A 7,003-nucleotide genomic window follows, 5' to 3' on the forward strand; every position below is an offset into this window, starting at 1 on the left:
ACATACACAGAAAGAGCACTCAGCAGAGAAAGGGGATGATCCCCCGACAGGCACGCAGCAAGGATGAACCTCAAGCGCATCGTGCTCAGGGAAAGATGCCTGATGCGGAAGGCTGCACACGTGTGACGCCACTGGTATGACGTTCTGAAATGGCAAAGCCTCAGGGACAGAAAGAGCCCATTGGTTGCCAGAGGCTGGAGGTGGGAAGGGGGTTGACTGCACAAGAGCATAAAGGAATTGGTGGGGGTGGGATTGTTTAATATTTTTGATTGTGGTGGAAATCATACAACTCCGTGCATTTGCCAAAACTCACAGAACTGTATACCAAAAGGAACGAATTTTATTGAGAGTAAATCCTATTTTGCTTTAAAAAATAGATGATTACTATCTAGGTGATAAGGCAAAGGGGGTTGAGAGAAAAGGAATAATTAATGCAGGTGTGGGAAAGGAAGCGGATGAGAGTTGTCATGGGATGGGGAGGAGGGAGGGCGGGCAGGATTTCAGGTGGCGGGAACCGCATGCATGACACACGCTCTGGGAGGGACTCACTTCCACAAGAACAAAGGGTGTATGTGCCCAGAAGGAAAGCAGGGCTCGGCTCACGCAGGGCCCGTTGAGTCTTGTAGTGGCATCAGAACTTACCTGGGGGCAATGGGGAGCTACCGAAGGTCTCAGAGCAGAAGCAGGATCTGGACAGATTTCTGGTTTGGAAAAATTATTTCATGGGCAGCGGGCGAGCAGGATGAGGGAGCCATGTTGGAAGCAGGAAGAATGGTCAAACCGTTCTTTCCTTATGGTTGTGCATTCTTGGCTGAGACATTTTGTCCCTCACAGACATTAACCAAACACTTGCCATGTGCCAGGTACTGTTATAGAAACTGCGGGTACAGAAATGGGCCAAGAATCTCTGTGGCTCTTATGTTCTAATGGGCAGACAGACCACAAATAAGGAAACACATGCACAAGGTCATTTTAGGTGGGGGTGAGTGCTTTGAAAAAGCAGATGACTATAATGGGGGAGGGGAGGGGAGTATTTAGATATGGCATCAAGAAGGCCTCTTGGAGCCCCAGCTGGTGTGCTCAGTGGTTAGAGCATTGGCCTGCCCACCAGAGTCATAGGTTCAATTCCTGGTCAAGGGCACATACCTGGGGTACTGGTTTGATCCCCAGCCCCAGTTGGTGCACATTCTGGAGGCAACTAATTGTCTGTCTCACATCGATGTTTCTCCCTCTACCTTTCTCTCTCCTTCTCTCTCCCTCTCCCTTTCTCTCCTTCCCCTCCACTCTCTAAAAAAAAAGTCAATGGTGCCTGGCTGGTGTGGCTCAGTGTTTGAGCATCGACCTATGAACCAGGAGGTCACAGTTCGATTCCCGGTCAAGGCACATGCCCAGGTTGCAGGTTCAATCTCCAGTAGGGGGCATGCAGGAGGCAGCTGATCCATGATTCGCTCTCATCATTGATGTTTCTCTCTCTCTCTCTCTCCCACTCCCTTCCTCTCTAAAATCAATAAAAATGTTTTTTAAAAAGAAGACATTACTTTAAAAATAAAGTCAATGGAAAAAATATACTGGGATGAGAATTAACAACAACAAATAAAAGAAGGCCTATGGGAGGCGGTGACATTTGGGCAGAACCTGAGCAGGAAGAGGAGGGCCAAGTGAGGGTTGGAGAAGGAACTACGCGGGCAGTTGCAAAAACCCTAGAGAGAAACCTGAATGCTTCTGAGGGTCACCCGGTGGGTGCAGAACCAGAGTGATTAACAACAACAAATAAAAGAAGGCCTATGGGAGGCAGAACCTGAGCAGGAAGAGGAGGGCTGAGTGAGGGCTGGAGAAGGAACTATGCGGGCAGTTGCAAAAACCCTAGAGAGAAACCTGATTGCTTCTGAGGGTCACCCGGTGGGTGCAGAACCAGAGTCCCTGGAACCCCTGGGGTGGGGCAGCTCCACCCTCCCTGAGGTCTCCCCCAGCAGCGGGGCGGAGCCTTCCCCTAGGAGGGCTGTGTCCACCTCCCGCCCCACACCCTCCATCTTTGCGTGAATCATCATTTATGGCCCCAAGTGGAGAGAAGGCCTGAAAGCATAAAAGCAGCTTTCCCTTTCGTTCCAAAGGTCACAGCTGTTGTCGCTGTAAACACTGCCCGTGTTGACAAAATCACAGCAGCTCCAGACAGAGACACTTAGGACACACCTGGGAAAGCCCATCTGGATTTTCAAATTAAAAAGCAATAAAAATTCTAAAAAGACCGGAGCAAGCAAATGCACATCAGTGCCTGATAACTCATCTGCTACCCAGGTCCTCCCCGTCAAGAGAGCTGGCCCTGCCCAGCCTCCTGGTGAGTCACCTCCCCAGCCCCACAGCAGTGTCCTCGGGGGACGTTCATTCACAGGCTGAACCTTTGTATCAGGTTTGAATTCAGCTGCCAACCAGCCAGCTGGACCACCAGTTTGTAAGGGGCCCGCATGTCACTGACAAGGTACATTCGTTTCCGGTGGCTGCACCTACGAGTACCACTACCTGAGTAGCTTAAAACAACTGAAACTTACTAATAGTTCAGGAGGCCAGAAGTCCAAGATCAAGGTGTCTGCAGGGTTGGTTCCCCTGGAGGCTCTGTCCCATGCCTCTTGCTCACTCTGGAAGCTGCCAGCAGCCCTTGGAGGCCCGCAGTGTGTAGCTGCATGACTCCAGTCTGTGCCTGTGGGTCACCTGGCATCTCCATGCGTCTCTGTGTCTTCACACCATCTTCCCTCCAGGTCTGTCTGTGTCCTCTCTTCTTTTTGTAAGAACATGAGTCATTGGATTTAGGGCCCACCCTAACCCAGGATGATCTCATCTAAACTACATCGCCAAGGCCCCTATGTCCAAGTATGGTGACATTCTGAGGTTCTGAGTGGACATGAATATGGGGTTGACACTACTCAATCTGGTGTACAAGGTAACAAACAAGGTGGAGAAAGCTGGGCTACCACGGGCCTCTGAGAGAATAGGAATGGCCAGCTGGCCCAGCTTACAGCTGAAAAGTTTACTGCAAAGGATGAGGGTGAGACCTTCCCAGGATGTGCTTGGGTAAGAGTGGATGGTGGCTAAACTGCCTTCTGAGGAGAGTGAGTCTATTCAAAAGCCAGCTGTGGGCGACTGGATTTTCCAAGACACCTGTCCATCCCATCTGCTCTCTCACAGTGTGACATGACATTCCTCCTTTGAGAGGTGGGGTCTGGTCCTTGTAACTTTTCAAAACTGACTCAATAGCATGAGGCAGAGGGGACAATGCATGACCGTTTCCACCTGGCTCAGGACACATACCTCGGGAGCCCCAAGTTGACTTAAGAAGACCAGCTACCCTGAACTCACCATGTTGGAAAGGCTGCTTAGAGAGACTGCACAGAGAGATGCCTAGAGAGCCTCAACTGCTCCAGCCTCCTCTGGTCAAGTCTTCCCAACCCAAGCACCAACAAAGACAGTGAAGAAGCCTTTGACCCCCTAGCTACTTTGACTCAATGGATAGAGCGTCAGCCTGCAAACTGAAGGGTCCTGGGTTAGATTCTTGCCAAGGGCACATGCCAGGGTTTTGGGCTTGATCCCCAGTGTGAGGCATGCAGGAGGCAGCTGATCAATGATTCTCTCTCATCATTGATATTTCTATCTCTCTCCCCCTCTCCCTTCCTCTCTGAAATTAATAAAAATATATTTAAAGTAAAAGAAGAAGCCTTTGAGATGACCCTACCCTAAGTCAGCACCCGCTGGCAACTGCTTAGGAGACCCAGAGCCAGACGGCCCCACCATTCCCGAATTCCTGACCCATAGAAACCATTAGAGATAATCAATGTGTACTGTGGCTTTAAGCCAATAAGTTTGGGAACGATTAGTTTTATAGCAATAGCTAACCAATACAAGGGGTTTGCTTTGCTGAGTGGGTCTTGCAAGTTTGGGGCAGAGCAGAATTGTCCAGGGCAGCAGAAGAGAGGCTTTCCTGGGACCTCTTCTTCTGCCTCTCCTCTAAATAAAATCTGAACAAGAATTTTTAAATGTTCATTTGAAAGGACACCGTACGATCCAAATGCCTTGGAGGGGCCCATATTCCAGTGTGGCACTCCTATGCTCTGCTTTCTCACTCTTCCCTCTGCCTGATGAATTCTATTTCATCCCATAGGATTCAGATCATGATGTTAAGGGGAAGAACAGGACAAATTCCACACATGTTATTTAAACTAACAGTTGAGAGTTGCTTTAAAGAGATAATGGAAACATATGTATACATTTGCCATTAAATCTGAAATACATTAAAATTAAGATGTGTTACTGATTGGAAAGAGACACAGATGGATAGAGATGTGATCAAACAAACACAGGAAAATGTCCCTGGCGGATTCATAGGTGGTAGTTATAAGGACAGTTTGTTTATCTTTAATGTGTGTTCCAAAATGTTCATAATAAAGTGTTGGGGAAATAATGAGAGCTAACAAAACACAGCAAATACAATGGGCCAGGTGTGCTTGTAAACCTTAACATCTGGGAACTCATTCAATCTTCAGTCCAACCCCTTGAGGGAGGCGCTATTATTATCCCCATTTTATTCGTGAGAAAGCTGGGCATAAAGAAGGTCAAACCAAGCCTAAGGTCATAAGGCTGGTAAGGGATACAGGTGGGACTTGAGCCCAGGCTGTCAGCCTCAACACTGTGCACACTTAACCATGACAACATGTCACCTCTCACACAAGTACTGCTTTTCTAATCAAAGGAATTGATAAAATAAATAAAATACACTTGAAGTTTTATATCGTGGGCTTCTGCCATTCTTTGTGGCTGCCCAGTGAAACCTGCCCTCCTATGTCTGGAGCATCCTCCTTGTGAGGCCCACCTTGCCAAGGTGGAATTCAGAACCCTGCTTTCCCAGGCTCCCTTGCAGCTAGGACATTCCCTGTCAGTCAGGTGCACCAGCACCGGGCTTGTGTTCAGAAGCTGGAGAAGCAGGTGACAGAGGGCACATGACTAGCGAAGGAAGTGGCAAAGACACTGGGTGTGCAGCAGCAGCAGGACAAAGACTGACGCCTCCAAGTCCAGCAGAACCCGGGGCACAGCTCCTCTGGAGCCATCCCAGGCCCGGTTCTGCTTTGAGCCATGCGGATTCTAGACCTGGGTCTCTGCTGTCCTGGGGCCTGCAGGCCAGCTAACATCCTTCAATAAATGTGTTTTTGCTAAAACTAGAATGGGTTCCTGCTCCACCTCCTACAACTGATGAAGATACACAGCCTCGTCAGGGTGAGTCCCAGCTGGATAAAGAAACTACGTAGAGCTAAAAGGCTGGAAAGGAGCTGTTGACAACCGCTGAGTAGAGTGGGTGATATCCTACAAGGTAAGGGGAAATGGATACATGTCTACACATATCAACTATCTCTGAAAAATTACTACGAAGAATGGTAACAGTGGCTGTCCTTCAGGAGGAGTTTGGGCAGCTGGGGCTCAGGGCAGATGGATTTTAAACCTTTAGAATTCTGTACCTTTATAGATATTACCTGTCAATAAAACAAATTCATAATTGAATTAATTAGAAAGGAAAAAGAGCGCGGGCTGGTGTGGCTCAGTTGGTTGGGCATGGTCTCTTGCACCAAAAGGTTGCTGGTTCGATTCCCAGTAGGGGGCGCGCAGGAGACAGGCAATCGATGTTCTGCGCTCACATTGATGTTTCTCTTTGTCTCTCCCTCTCCCTTCCTCTCTCCCTAAAAATCAATGAAAATATTTTTAAATAAATAATTAAAAGGACAAAGAAGTAGGAAACAGGATTAAATACTCATGATGGTGGTCTCTGGGTGGCTATTTTTCAACCTCTTTATACCTTTCTGCATTTTTTTTTCAAATATCTCAGCATGAGGCTGTATATACTCTGATAATCAGGGGAAAAAATGATACAATGAAAAAGAATTGGAGCCCACAGAATGGGAGAAGACATTTGAAAATCATGTATCTGATAAGAGACTTGTATCTAGACTATATAAAGAAGTCCTATAACTCAGTAATAAGATGAATAACCCCATTTAAAAATGAGCAAAAATCCAAACAGACGTTTTTCCAAAGAAGGTATCCCAATGGGCAATCGGCACATGGAAAGTGGCTCCTGTGCCGACTGCTGGTCAGTAGCCCTCTGGGAATTGCAAACTGCAACCACATGCGATCCCACTTCGCACCTACTGGGATGGCGAAGACAGACAGACCACGACGCGTGTCCACAGATGGAAGGGAAGGCGGCCCTCGCCCTGCTGCCGGGGGTGTAAGATGGGGCAGCTGCTTTGAAAAACAATCGGTGGTTCCTCAAAACGTTAAACGTAGAGTCACTATCTGACTCAGCAAGTCCACTCCCAGGTGTAACCCGAGAGAACTGAAAACATGTGTCCACACAAGAGCTTGTACAAGAACATTATAAGGGGCATTATTCATAACAGCCAAAAGGCAGAGACAACCCAGATGCGCTTCAACCGGTGGGTAGATAAGCAAAATGTGCTCCCTCCACCCCATGGGATATAGTCAGCAATGAAGAGGAACCAGGCATGACACACACCACAACATGGATGAGCCTTGAAAACATGAAGCCAGTCGCAGAAAGCCACCTAGTGTCTCATTCCACTTACATAAAATGTCCAGAATACGCAGATCTGTGTGGACAGAAAATAAATCTGTGATTCAAGGTACTTAGGGAAATGGGGAGTGACTGCTCAGTGGGTACGGCTTTCTGTCCGGAGTGACAAAACTTTTAAAATTGGTTGTGGTGATGGTTTCACAATTCTGTGAATACACCTAAAACCCACTGAATTGTATTAAATGGGTGAATAGTGTGTAATTCTATCTCAATAAAGATATTAAAATAAAATAAAAAAAAGAACGAGAGGAAAATGTCCAACAATGCCTTTCTCTGAGACTTCCTCCTTTCTGTTTGAGGTGTATCTGTGTGTGAGTGTGAGTGTGTGAGTGTGTGAGTGTATGTGTGTGTGAGTGTGTGTGTGAGTGTGAG

The sequence above is a fragment of the Myotis brandtii genome, unplaced genomic scaffold, assembly GCF_000412655.1.
Source record: "Myotis brandtii unplaced genomic scaffold, ASM41265v1 scaffold165, whole genome shotgun sequence".
Lineage (NCBI taxonomy): Eukaryota > Metazoa > Chordata > Mammalia > Chiroptera > Vespertilionidae > Myotis > Myotis brandtii.